Source organism: Anser brachyrhynchus (genome assembly GCF_964034855.1).
Source record: "Anser brachyrhynchus genome assembly, chromosome: 5".
NCBI lineage: Eukaryota > Metazoa > Chordata > Aves > Anseriformes > Anatidae > Anser > Anser brachyrhynchus.
The window spans coordinates 1,031,796-1,044,725 of NC_137699.1; the positions used below are offsets into that span (position 1 = coordinate 1,031,796).

The 12,930-nt window shown below is 42.8% G+C and overlaps 1 protein-coding gene across 13 annotated transcripts in view; it reads right to left on the minus strand.

Moving 5' to 3' along the window:
- TEAD1 (TEA domain transcription factor 1) overlaps nucleotides 1–5,108 on the minus strand; it is a 160,609-nt gene extending 155,501 nt beyond the window's left edge. For 5 of the 13 annotated variants that reach the window (XM_080593062.1, XM_080593057.1, XM_080593065.1 and 2 more), the window contains exons 1-2: nucleotides 4,759–5,107; nucleotides 4,010–4,144 (exon numbers count right to left, since the gene is read on the minus strand). The gene's annotated coding sequence lies outside the window, so the exon portion shown is untranslated. Of the gene's footprint in view, nucleotides 1–4,000; nucleotides 4,145–4,758 lie in introns of all 13 variants that reach the window. The other 8 variants (XM_080593058.1, XM_080593066.1, XM_080593056.1 and 5 more) reach the window with 3 other exon arrangements.
- Between the last annotated feature and the right edge of the window lie 7,822 nt (nucleotides 5,109–12,930).

Below are 12,930 nucleotides of genomic sequence, written 5' to 3' on the forward strand. Positions count from 1 at the left end.
ACTCTGTGGATTTTCATCACATTCTTGATGCTTGTACAAAAATTCATCTAACAAATAAGGGCATGTAGCACATGACGGGTTGCTTCATTCATAGACTTCCTGTGCAAAATGACTCAAATTAGTTGTTCAGAACCAGATTTTGACACTGGCTTGTTTACCTCCTTTCTCTCCCCTCCACTCTCTCATTCCCTGTGTTTTAAAATTAATATAATTCAGTTGGAACTTTACTAACCAGATACAGCATAAAAGTTGCTGAATCCGCATCAACAGAGAGAGGGATTTTGGCTGTCCCAGCAATAAGACAAAACTCACGACAGCATCAGGTTTTCAAACCAAAAACCAAGAGGTTTGGGCTATTAAATTAGAAAAGTCCTAATTGAATTTTATGCGACAAATCTAAGCAGATTTGGAGTCGGTGCTTCAAAGGATTTAAGTCTGCAACTTTTCACTAGCTTATGTTTTGGAAATGAGTGATCTTTAAAACCAAACACAAAATTATTCCAGGAAATATTATTCCATCCTTGTTCCACTTGCAAAAATCAAAAGGAGTTTTGTGCAAGAACAAAGAGCAAGATATGGTCATAAAGTGGAAATTTATTGCAGAGATTTTTCTTCTAAAAACGTGTCTTCGGGGTGGCAGCTTAGAGCCGGTTGGCTTTATAATAAATAATGCCATTAATCTGTTCATATATCACAGGATACAATTTAAATTATACAGTACTCGTATAAACTGCCACAGAACCTCTAACGCCAGTTTCTTTCAGAGAGATGATTTACCTCTTGTAGGTTCTAAGATTTTGTTGAGACTCAATTTTATTTTTTTTAATTAGTAAATGAGTGTAGTTTAGGAATATAAAGCATTTCTACCTGAGGCAAGCACTAATGGCAAGGTGCTTCACGGTGACAAAACGGTAATTAAATCTCAAATCCCAGAAATAAGTAGCTACTATTTCTCTCATGGCTAAAGCAGGTCACTCTGATGAGGGATGAAGATTTCAAAATCATGTTTAAGGGGCCAATATGCACCCTCATTGCAGCCAACTTCACACAGAAACACTCTATGAAGTCAGTGGAATTAACCTGAACCTACAACATATTTAGAAAAAAGCAGTCAGCAGTCAGAATAAGAGCCCAAAACTGGAATGAGCGATCAACTTTTAAAAGAAATTTTCCTCCAAGTTTTAGCTAGATCATAAGCAAAGCAGAAAGGAAGTCCGCTTACAAAACTTTGAAAAAGCATGCATATCAAATATAATATTCTTTATAATCAAAGATGCAGAATAGTACCCACGTACTTCTTTGGGCACCAAATGTCGTACTAAACATATATATAAAGCATATGCTGTAAATACCTTAGTATTCAATCCAGCAATGTTTATTCATATGAGTCATCCTAGTCACTTTAAACTGAGGATTGGATCTAGCAAATCTTTTCTTCTTAAGTGAAATCACTGCAGACAGACAAGGTGAGTTTTTAAACCATCAGTATACGGGAAGATAAAATAAATATTAACTTCAAGAAAAAATAATAGATTAAAAAAAAGTGATATGCATGTGTGTATATGCAGTAAGAAACCATGCATTCAAAATGCGATGTTTGAAGATAATCTCACAGATAAACATCCAGAACTGTACACAAGATCTTCAGTTTTGGAAAAAATCTTAGGCACCTTCCAATAAAGTCAGATTACTTCTACAAAAATTCTTCCAACAGTGTAACCATCATACTATATGGATTGCAAACTGACAGCTATGTCATGATACACAACTACATGTTTTTACCTTTCACTTTTTATAAAGTAAAATATGCCAGAATTTCTCTGTAGCTCAAGAAGTCTTTATTACCCTAGATCTACTATATCTTTAAAGTTTGCTTACAATATTATCTACAAGGTTAGTTTAAAAAGAAAGAAGGAAGAATTCTTTATTCCTCTGCATGTGACTTAACTGAGCTTAACTTTTTCAGGCATGGACAAACAAAGCCTAAAAACCACTTCAGCAGTATACAAAACCACTACACCATCCAGCAACAACAACAACAAAAAAAACGATAGTTACAAATTACACTAAACATGTTACACACATGCTCACAGGTCTCCACACATAACAATACACTATCATTTCTCAGCTGGAAACTCACGGCGGGTCTAGTTCCTAATTAAGTTTCTGTTGTTCTTTTTTATCTGTTTAATTAAACTCCTTTAAGCAGAGTCTGTCTTTACTAAGACTCATGTCAAATCAAAATTTTTCCTCTGCTTCACTGCTCGCATACATCCCCCGCTCAGCACTAAGAAACTGTACAGAATATAAAACCGTAATTCAAATCTCAAGAGCTGTTGCTACACTCACCTGGGTACAGAAGCTAATGATATTTACTTCACCAAAGCAGCCTATGTAAAATTGATGCTCAAAATACACCTAGCACATGTTTAGCAATAAAGTATTTTCCAAAGGTATTTTTAGATTACTAAGAAGAAAAACTGAAATAAGTCATACGCATCCAAAATTTCTGCTTGGTCAACTGATAAAATCCTGCATTTCTTTGCTGTAGGTTTATCCTACTGGTACAGAAAACACATCATGACCCAAGTAAAAATCAGTGCAGTGTGAAAAGACACGTTTTAGCACCAGTAGAAAAAATAAATACATCTCAAAAAAGTTTGCTTTTAATCAAAAATATTTCTAAAAGTTGATTTTAAAAAGTCACGAGTTTAAAATGTGACCCACTTATAAAACCTTCAGTTTCATGATTTAAGAACATTCACTGGATTAATCCCTGCCTTTCTATTCCCAAATAAAGTACGTGCACATATATACAGATACACTCACAAACATGCAAGCTCCCCTCTGCTCCCCGAGAAGTAATTTAATACACAGGTCTATGTCATTTTTGATAGCACCATCTTACCATCTACAGTCTAATATCCCTGTAATGGTATTTCCCAACTATTTATAGAGACAGAATACATCATATGTTACAGACACATTCCCACTCTAGGGTTATACGAAGAATCCTACATAATTTTAATTTAAGTCCTAATGTAATTATAATCACTTTTGTTTTCATATTCAACTGCAGGTAGCACTTTGTTATTTATATGAATTTTCCCATAAGAGGCATTCCCACAGAGATTTCCATATTAGATGTGCTGCATAATAACTGAACATTCGGCTAGAGAAAACAGGATTTTAATTGTACGGCTCCCAGCTTTGCCATTATCTAGTTTAGATATCTCTGGAAAACCGCTAACTAGCAATACCGTGTTTCCAAACTTTATCAGCATTGAGGGAAAGCAAACAGGCTTCTGTTAGACAGGAATACAGCTGTACAGCTACTTTTTTTCCCTGAGGCTCTGCCAATTCGGCTTACGTTTCTTATATATATAACATTTTACGTCAGAAAATGCCAGTACAACCTGACATTTCTTGGCCTTTCTTTCCCAGATAGTGTTCGACAATGAACAGTTAAAAAATATTGGGAGTCATTTACGTTCAGGAAACGCAGAGCAGAACTGCTCCCTAACTTTCCAGCACTTCTGGAGGTCAATTTTCATTTCTCCATATCAAAGGCAGGCACTTGTTTCTAATAAGTTAACAACTCTCCCGAGAAGCATGGGTGGCTGGCATTTCATTGTTTCATAAATATTTTTATACTGTAACACCATTCAACTTAAAACAGATTTCAAGAGGAGAAAAATCATGACTAGGATTATGCCTAACTGAGGCAGGAGCACAAACTTTTCTACTTGGTGAGAACAGAAAGGTTTTCTCTCTCGTTTTATTTCTTTTCATCGTTTTTGCTGAGCTGTTTGGAAGGGACTGTTTTGTTTAATTTCTGCTACAAAAGCTGCCCTAACTTTTTCCCTCCCCCTTGAAAGTGTACTTCCTTTGAAACCGCTCCTTCTGTGAACAAAGGCTGCCACCGGCCCTCCGCATCAGCACTGTGGACATCTGTAGATTAGATCTCTGTAAAACGCTACGGAAAAAGAAAAAAACCTACAGTTCCTACCGAATGGAAGTTTTCCACGGACAATCTCTTCGGTGGTGGTGTAACTGCGACTTTGTCTTTTTTGGATACAATGTTTCTGCTGACTCCCGAAAATTTTCCACTTGAATGTGCAATTAACCACCAGCAGCAGCAGCTCTGGAGAAGGAGAAGAAGCAGCGAAAAAGAACATTCCTTCCTTCATCTTTCAGCGGGAAACGAGAGGGGGGAGGAAAGCGGAGCCCGGGGCAGCGCCGGGCGCGGGGCGCAGGCAGGCCGAGCCGCTCGGCAGCGCGCACCGCCGGGGGATGGCTCCGCGGGGCTGCGAGCGGCTCCAGCGAGCCTGGGGCTGCTCCCAACTTCGCGCTTCCCCGTGGCAAAAATGTGAAAAACGCCAGGGCTCGGTGCGTGTGCGCGCGTGTGTGAGGGAGTGCGGGCGGGCGTGAGGAGTGCGCGTGTGAGTGTGTGTGCGCGCCAGTGTGTGCGCGCCCGGCTGCAGCGCAGTGACTCAGGCAACTAAGTGCGAGCAGCGGCAGCGAGGGGGAGCGGAGCGGCGCGGGGCGGGCAGCGGCCGCCTGTTGCGGCTCCGGCCGCGGCCCCGCGGCGGCAGGAACTCCGCCGAACAACTTCTCCCCCCGCCGCGGCCCCTCGCCCGCCGGCCCCGGCACCTGCGGGGGCGCCGGCCTCTCGGGCCGACCCCTGCCGGGACCGGCCCCCGGCTCCCCTCCCCGCCACACAAAGCGCCGCCGTGCGCGCCCGCGGCCGCCTCTTACCTCCGCGCTGCGGCCGCCCCTCCGCGCACCGCCAGCGCTCCGCACTCTGACAGCAAACTTCGCCCGCCGCCCCCGGGCCGCCCCAGCTATTTACGGCCCCGCGCCTATTTTTAATCAGCCGCCCAACTATTTATACCGCGCCGGGAGCTTGCCGCAGGCCGGCGGACGGAGCCCTCGGAGGATGAGTTGCTGCCCGGCCGGCGGCGGGGCGGGCCGGGCTCCCGGCCGGGCTGCGCGGCGCCAGCGATGCGAGGAATGCGCGGAATGAGGGGAGGAATGAAATGAACGCGGGAGCGGGGCGGCCGCGGGGCGGAGCGCGGCCCGCCGCCCCCTGCGGCCGCGGGCGGGCGGGCGGGACGGCGGGCGGGGCCTCCGCGCCGCGCTGACCTCATAGGGGAGCCCGCGGAGGGGGGGGGGGGCCGCGGTAGCGGCGGGGCCGGGGGCCGCAGGCCTGCGCGGTGGAGGTTGCCGCGCCGCGCACTGGGTTAGCAGGGGGTGTGCAACGTGCAACGTTGAGCGATGGCGCGTGCGGTGCTCTGTAACGGGCTGCAGCGGGGTCTCCAGTGTTCAGCAGTGGGGCCGCAACGGGGGGCTCAGTGCTCTGCAGCAGAGTTGCAGTGGGGTGGTGCAACAGAGGTCTGCGATGAGCCGCGGGAGCTGGCCGCGCTCTGGGCCCTGTGGGTGGGGGGCTTCCACGCATAGCCACGACTGCAGAGCCCCGCACGGCCAAATCCCTGCCAGTCCCTGGCGAGGCAGGCCTGTGCCAGACGGCCACCTGTGGCACCCCTGGGCCCATCAGAGCCCCGAGCAGGGGGAGAGCAGGAGAGCTTTGTACACATCACAATCCAAATCGGTGTGGACACAGCATGGCCTGGGAGCCCAAAGGGCTTGACCTTTCTCACAAAACTGGCCCCAGCTTCGGGTTTCATGCTGCAAGTTTTGCATCACTCGAGTTGTGAGCCTAAGTGCTGTTAGCCTATTTTACCCTTCTTGCATCTGACAGACCATTCCCCAGAAACACACCCAAGCATTATTACAGGGCACATCTCCTTCAGCTAACAATTTCTTACCTTATGGAAATAATCACAGTGCAGGCACAGCTGTTGTGCTTGTGAAAACTTGTATTTGCATAAGCAAAAGGGATAACTGGACACCTCAGTGCCTGTTCGTCAAATAAATTGCCTATTTTGATGTGCAAACATACATTTCTATCCACCTTTGAAAGTTTGCCCAGCAGGGCTCCCACTTTTGGAGATGTCAGGAAAATTGCATTACAACCTCAGAAACACCCTATGTTGGGTGTCTATCAGACAGCATTACACATCATGTGTAACCTCACGACACGTTTGGATGGGGGCTGGCAGAATTCACAATAAGTACCCTGTATGTTGCTTGTGTATGACATTATGAAAAGATGCCAAGTGTGCCTCTGAAAATACTGGAAACATGCCCTTCTTTGTGCTTCCCCAGTTCCAATCTCGTAGGGCAGCCATGCTGATAACAGCCGCCATTTTAGCCCATGACTGACTGTTGAAAACAAGTCGCTTAAATCTCATGTTGCAATTCACATAGAGGCTGCAATTGTTTTTGGTGTTTTTTTTTTTTTCACCTTTGTGGACTGAGAGTGTGTGATGGGCAGTGCCCGGTGAAGGAATGTCCCCACTGATCACACTAATGCTATCTAATCTATTCAAACTCAACCCTACACAAACAGCATGAAACAACTAATAATATCAAATTGAGCCAAAGTTTGAGAAAGCGTTGGCCAAAGGATTGGAAAAATGGGAGAAGGAATATATTTTAGGATATTTTTCCCTCAACCATTCCACACTGGCTGAAAAAATTTCTTTTTGAAAGCAGGCTACAAGGAACCCCCTCACACACACACAAATTTGTTTTTTTCTTCCCCTTCTCCTTTTCAAACTGCTCCAATACTATTGTCTAGTAAGTGTCTCAGTGCCTGCATAATTTGTGAAATTCAACCACTGTGCAGATTTCTATACTAAAGCCATAATCTTTTGAGTGCACCCAAAGTTTATCAACTCTTTTCCAATGCTGGAGCAGAAAAACAGGGAAAAACATTGCCTCCTGAGCTGTATACCATCGATTTTTAACTATATGTCAGTAGACTTAAACTAGAGATTAAACTCATTCTACTATGTTCATTGTATGTACAGAAATGTGGAACCACTTTACGTGAATGGGGCATTTTTTTTCCATGAGGCTTGTAGAGAAAGTGCCAAGAATACCGACTCTAACTTTTATGCCTGTGCAGGGCCCAAAAAGTATCGTAGCTCTGTGCACATTGAGGTAGAATGGCAACTTTTTGGACAATGAATAAATAGTTTGAAAACTTCTTACCTATAGTAGCTCTCACAAATGACAGAGATGAAAAAATTGTGGGATTATGCTCTCCTAATGGAAAAGAAAAAAAAAAAAACAAAACACAGTTTGTTTCTACACCCATGGTTGTAGGTAAACATAAATGAAACTTAAACCAGTTTGTAGCTGTTTGCCTGTAACTGCAGACCAACAGCTCAGTACCTCTTTTGCCACTCAGACCTTTCAAGAAAAATAATTAAATTTACTTGCTGCCTGCACATTTTGTTAACTGCAAGCAGCAGGGAAAGCTCACAAAATTCTGATTATGTCTCAGACTCAAATTCTGTACGCTAATATTCTTCACAGGCAGGGAGGTGCTCAGGGAAGACTAGGGGTCTTCCATTAACACAGTGTTCATCCACCATCCAGTTTCCAACTCAAGGCAGAAATCCTATCCTGACAGCATTTTGCTCACAGGTAACTATAGTGATTAAACTGCAAAAACTGAGGCCAAGATGGACAGCAAAGTAATATGGTGACTAAATCATGACATTTGTTGAGCATAGGCTCACTGTAGGCCAGTGAGCTCCAGAAAAAAAAAAAAAAAAAAAAAAAGCTTCTGAAAACTGAGAAAGAGAAACTCTGACAAGTATTGATCTTTCTTGCAAGAGGCTCATATATCCTATGGGCTGTGATGTCATACCTTATCACACCATACCAGACTGACAAACTTAAAAAAATACAGTATCATCCAGCCCCTGCCTTCGTGCAAGTGTAGGCTTCTTTGGAGGCTCTGTGGATGAAGGAGGAAGGGACACCAGAGGCACATTCACACACAGTGTGCTTGCTCTGATGAGCTGCCTGCTCAGTGTTTATTGATCAATGGCTTCATCAGGCACACAGGTGCGCTGAGAATTAGAAAAGCTGAAGTAAACAAAGGGACATGGGGACAAGTCTGGACAGGGTTTTTTCCTAGGGACAAATGCTTATCTCGGCTAGAAAGGAGAATTAGAAGTGAGGAATAGGGGAACATAGAGTAAGACAGAGAAAGCATGAGATTCAAGAGGACACCAATCAAAAGACTTCAAGGAGAAAGGCTGAATAAAGAGAAGAGACACAGAAAAGATGAGAGAAGGGAGTGTGAGAGAAATATTTGTTATTACTGAAGGAAGGCAGGAAGGATAAAAAGAAAGTAAAAATAAAAAGGATAAAATGGAGTAAGGGAAACCTGCAGAAATAAAGGAATAAATAGGACAGAAAGAACAGCTGAGGGGAAAGCCCTTGGAGAACAAGGCTGACTGTAGTTAGGAGAAGAAAAATAAGTAGCAAAAATAGGAGATGACAGTGAGGAAATGGGAGTAGTTTAACAATGGACGGAATAAGGTAAGGAAGGGTAGAATATGCAATTAGAGAATAAAGGTCTGTAGTACTACCAAGTTTTGCACTTGTCAGTAAAATATTTGAGTGCAAGTCCTGTTGAGAGTTGGGAGGAGACAAGTGTGAACATACTTAGAGATAAGATGGAGGCTGCATTGCAGCATACATATAGGAACCACTTTTACCTTCATTAATGAGACCACTGATAGTGGAGGTCATTAGGGAGCCTAACAGAAGAGTTGTAGTTCCCTTCCTCTTTGCCATTAGTTGTGCTGGGTTCAGGACATATAACTTAAATTTCTTATCCCAGCCACCCAGATGATGCTTTTAAGTCTCCAAGAGATGAAATAGTATCCAAAGTTACAGGGTTAACAGAATAGTTTACTTATTCCTGGAGTAATTAATTGGCAGGTTAAAACAAGATGGACTTTGCAAACATTGGATCCAGAGCCCATTTTGGACTTGGAATGAACGTCAGAGTTTGACAATGCTCGGATACAGCATTTTGGTTACAAGCACTGAAATAATTTTAAAACTTTGTATTTGGATTGCAGTTCAGGTTAGGAAAACTGCTAATCTCAGGAAATGCTTAAAAGCAGCACATAGATTTGGGTTAATCTATAGTGTGCAAGGAATTAAATACCCAAGTCAGTGCGTTGTTGAACATGCCAACAAAAATACTATGGGTAAACTATAATGTAATGGAAAAGAGCTCTCCATATTATAAATCTAGCTGTTGAGCTTTGTAAAGCAGCACAGTGTAAAGAATGAAAACAAATAACAGTTTAATAATGAATTACAATAATTGAGTCGAGAGGAAGCCAGGACATGGACTACGGTTTCAGAGCCCAACTGAGTTAAAATAGTACAGAGAGTGGAAATATATAATTTCAGACAATTCTCGTTGCTTATTTCTAAAGGTGAACTGAGAGCTTTTTAAAATTGCATGACCAGAGTCCAGGGCTGTCTATTTCTTCCATTGATGAAATCACTAACATCAAAATGGTGTGGCTCTTGTCCTGCTTTAGAGCAAACAATATAAGCACAGCAGTCTATTCCTTCTACTGATAGCAATAATTCTTAGCGCCACTGATTGAAACAAATTACTGTGAATACCAGTTGGTTGGCTGGGCTTTTAAAAAATAATTTGCACTACAAATTTTGTAGTGTTACAGGCATTTCCTGGTGGGGAAAAAGAGAAAAATCCTATTCAAATTCCCATGGAATCTCTTTTTCTTGATTCATCAAAATTTCAGGTTTCTGAGCACTTCTTAGCCTGCTTAATATGTAAATGGCCTATTTTATTCCTTCTCTTCACCTTGCCCCAGGTTTCTAACGGTATTTAGATGCTTGAAGATAGGCATAGGTGGTTTTTATCCTTCACTGTACCTAAGTGTCTAATTCCCTTTGATTTCAATGTTTTTAGGTGGGTAAATATTCTGGGAAATCTCAATACTTATCCAGACAACCTAAATAATACTAGTAATAGTAATAACAAAATAATAATAATAATGGTAATAACAACAACAATAAAAGGCACCTTAATATTTATCCTAACCACATAAGTACTTTTAGAGGTTTCCTTTGGATGATGCTCAAAATCTATGTCTAAGGAATATTTCAAAGCACTTAAAAGCACCACCTGCCGTGAGATAGCACAAGGCTATTCGCAAACATTCGTTTATCTCACCAAAACTACTCCACAGGTGAATTCTACAGGGAGAGGAGGGAGCCAGACTTCCTTCTTTCAAAAATGAATGATTTCTAAGTAGGACTTCTCCCGTTACCAAGATGGACACACAAACACCATTCCTGACAACAGTTTGTCCCAGCACACCCCACGGTAGCCCAACCAGACCTTTCCTACCTGTGTATGGCTTGAAAGCTCCTTTCACAGACAGGACTTGCCCTTGTCCCCTGTGATGTTACTGCTTCCAAATTATCTCGTGGCCATCTTGCCATCAATTCAAAGGGTCCCACAGCTCCAGCTGCCATAGGCCTGGCCTGGGCATCTGTCCACACTATTTGTATGGAAAGAAGCATGTTGTGTGATGGTATAGTTATTAGTCAACCTGACATTTCCTATTATACTCATTTGAGTATAAGGTAATGCATTCCTTCTTGCAACTAATCCTTGAAGGCCAAGCTTACATGGCTTTTCAGTAAGAATTTTACAAAGAGTAATTTGTAGTTGGTTGGGTAATGAAAGAAAAAATTACCTAAAGCTGCTGGGAAATCATAAATGGTGCATGGGTACATAGTTAGATGAGAACTACTGAATGGAGTTTCTGGAATGGTCATTACAGAATTTGTAGTAGTAAATATCACCATGTAAATCCCGACCTTTCCTCATCCTTCCCAGGGGAAACACAAATACTTTTTATCTAGCCTGTATTTAGGAAAACAGTTTTGGAAACAGGAGAAGAAAAAGTCACCTGGAGATGAGGAGCCACTGAGGCTAGCGAGTGCTCTAGTCTGCTCAGAATAGTAACCCCATTGTTAATTTTAATAAAGGACAGTCTTTTCTCTCACTGCTTTTTCTCTACTGTGTTTCAGCAATGACAAACAGTAACTGAACTGACAGTGTTAATTATTTGAAATTAAAACAACTGTTTAACGCTCTTAAAATTCAGAGTTTTGCAGCTTTGCAAGGTCCAGCGGATGGACTGGCTGCCGTGAAGCTTAATCCTGATTGCAAATGCTCTCTTTGTTCTGGGTTTTCTGCTCATATGCCCATGACGCATTATGTCCCACAGAAAGCCAGTCAGGAAGCATTGCCAGTGTCTAAAGTGCTCTGTGGAAATGGCAGACCACCTCACATAGTTGTCCTGCAAGAAGAGAAACGCCTTCCAAAGGTGGGGAAAAAAAAAGTGCACTAGTTTCATTTCATAACTGCACAGACTTAATAAATAGACAGTGACAACAGCAAGTCAGCCTAGTAGTCAGTGAATGCACAGCTCAGGGCTATGTGCTGCACAACACACAGGGCACACACTCTGCCCATGGTGGGTGTGATAGGTAAGCAGGACATGCAAGTAAATCTGAAATGCAGGTCCTCTAAATGGCCACTAAATAATTGTGTAGAAGCATGTCAAACAATGAGATGATGTAATAGACAAATGCTTATCATCAATGTAGAGAATCCTAACCTCATTTCACATGTGATTTCATCTTAGGTGACTTCACAAATGCAATTACTCTACCACCTGCACAGCTTTGTATGTTTTATGTGCTTCTTTTACCCTCCAAATCCTGAAGAATTTAGCTAATTTGTTATTCTTCTTGATCAGTCCCAGGTGGATAGTGTCTGTCAGCATTTCCTGATTTACATAACACTTATCATGTTCAAGGCACTTTATAAACAATAAACAGTTGATCTTCACACCACTGCTGTGTTCTAAGCATTAGTACTTCCTTTTTACTGACTGGAAATTGTTACAGGAAGTCAAAGCAATCCTCACAGTAGCTAAAGTAACACCAGAACTCAGTACCATCCATTATTTTAACTGCTCCTTACACCTCTAGCACATCATACTTTCCTGATGCAAACATATCTACCACACTACCCTTCACTATTTCTTTTTTTATTTCCCAATGCATGGGAAAAGACAGGTACCTGAGATTAAGATTCACCACAGGAAAATTTGGGATATGTAGAACTAGCTAAAAGTGAAATCCTTAGGAAAGAGTTAGAGGTCTGCCCCATCAGCATGAAGACACTTTGGCGTAGCAGGAGGTATCCTCCTCCTGCAATTCAAGCCCTGGTTACCTCCACGGAGGGTACTTCTGTTGCTGCTTTTCAAAGTTACAGCTGGCCTTCCTGCTTTACAGTGACTAGAGGAGGAAGGTAGCACTGCCGTTCACTGCCCTTCCCTAGTATAAAGATATATAAGCTTTAGTGCTTCTCATCAAGGCTGAAGGAATTTGTGTTTAATGTCCTCCTCTGAGATAAACACACTCCTCCAAGTCCCACAGAGAAAGCACTGCCTAGCAGGAGGTGTCTCTGATGCAGAGAAGGGGGTTCTCCTTCAGAAGTATTCATTGCATTTTACTGTACTCCTTGCAGAAAAAAGCATTGGGTCAGTTCTAGCTTTTCTGGGCAAGATGCTACTGGAGGTAGCCCCCAGAACTGGGAACTGAAACAGCACACAATCTCTCCCACAAGACCAGGAGCATGGACACCAGTATGCCTTTTCAAATAGAGAAGTGAGATTCATCATTTTTGTGGCCTCAGTGTAGCCCAAGCAAAATTTTTTTGTTGGCTTCATCTGAACTGGAATTAGCCATCTGAACGGGAAGGCCTCTCTACCTTACACCTCCTGCTCATTCTGCTCCTGTTTGCAATAAAAGAAATGAAAGCTGAAAATGGGCCAGAGGAAATGGGAAATAGCTAAAGCCAGTTGGTAGGGCCACCTGCTCAGGAGCGTTCACTGACTTTTGTATCAGGCATGCAGGTTCCTTCTGACTATGCAT